The 1,483-nt window shown below is 47.9% G+C and overlaps 1 pseudogene; it reads right to left on the reverse strand.

The window, feature by feature from the left end:
- Positions 1-419: 419 nt before the first annotated feature.
- LOC124959495 (small integral membrane protein 12-like) lies at positions 420-733 on the reverse strand (annotated as a pseudogene).
- Between the last annotated feature and the right edge of the window lie 750 nt (positions 734-1,483).

A 1,483-nucleotide genomic window follows, 5' to 3' on the forward strand; every position in this document is an offset into this window, starting at 1 on the left:
CCTAAGCTGACAATAACATTTCAGGAAGATTGAACCTGAAAGATAAAGTGAACCAGCTGAGGAAGTCAGGTAGATTTTTTAATTCTTCCCAGTGCAAACTTGAACTTGATATGTGTGGTTCCCTCATAAAGGTAACAACCAAAACCCAGCCCTTCCCACATGAGACCAAACCAACTCCCAAGGGAGTCTGAGAACCAGCGTTCATTTCAAAACCCATAAGCCCAGAAGCCTGAGCAGTTGCAGACCTCTTTCAATAGATGCAGCCCTTCTCTTTGCTGACCCTCAGCCGCTGTTGTGCCTGCCTGGCATAAAGGAACAGCCAGTACAGTGTGGCTATGGCGTGCCGGAGGGGCCAGAATAAGCAGCAAAGCAAATCAGATGTATGTTCTGGGGCTGGGTGGACATGGTGGCAGAACCAGTCACAGTCCTGTGAACCACATGACCCTATGTCCTCCATTAGTTCTTCTCTGGCATTTTCTGTTCAGGACAGCTTTAGGGGCACACTCCAGCTTGTCCTTAAGGCTCACCACCTGGGTGTGGTCCTGCCCAGCATCTCATCCAGCTTGCGATCCTCCTGGTACTCTGAGATGCTCTTTTCCTCCTCCATCAGCTGAGGATCCTTTCCCCTGACGAACCATTCCTGGTGGTAGCCCACAGGCCTGACCACAAAGGCCACAGGGAATGTGACATGGGGAGCATAGGTATGCACCACAGTCCAAAACACAGGCCACATGACATCTGTGGCCCAGTTCACACTCCTGGGCCTGGTCCCACTCTCCGCACACTATCCAGGGGCACAGGTGTCTCCACTCCCTGCCGCCCCTGGGACATCACCCTGTGACCTTGTTTTTCTTTAAAATAGTCATCTTCTCTCTGCACAGTAAACTCTCTAGGGACATTTTAAAAAGCACCATTTACTTTGATTCTTTGGGGGACTTTTGTTATAAACCATAAAGAAAAATAAGGAAAATGAAAAAAAGAGAAAGAAAAAATATATAGGCACCATATTCCTTGAAACTAGGAAACAGAAAACTCACAAACTCCAAGTTAAATTTAAGTAATCCCAAAAGCAGGTGAGACCAGCAGAGTCCTATGAGAAACCTAAGAGGAGAGAGGGGCAAAGCCAGAATAAGAGCTCGGCTAGCAGATCTCAGAAGTCACCAACAGCAACAAATGCATTCTCAGAAGAGTGCAATGACCCTAAGTGGGGAGATCTGGGAGCAGGGCTAAGAAGCAACAGGGAGAGGCACCCAGAGTGTCCTCAACAGGGTCCAGGAATGGCATATCATAGCAAGCACAAACAAGTACACACTTGAAAGCAGGGGCTGTTTCCATTTGTGGCAATGGCCAATAAAGAAACAAACAGAAGGAAGCAACGTTGGTTCTAGAAACCCTTTTGAGATAGGTTAGATAGAGAGAGACAGCAGGAATGGCTACCCAGGGGGCACCATATTTGAAGGAAATGGCCCACTGCTTTAGTGAC

This window comes from Sciurus carolinensis, chromosome 11 (assembly GCF_902686445.1).
Source record: "Sciurus carolinensis chromosome 11, mSciCar1.2, whole genome shotgun sequence".
NCBI lineage: Eukaryota > Metazoa > Chordata > Mammalia > Rodentia > Sciuridae > Sciurus > Sciurus carolinensis.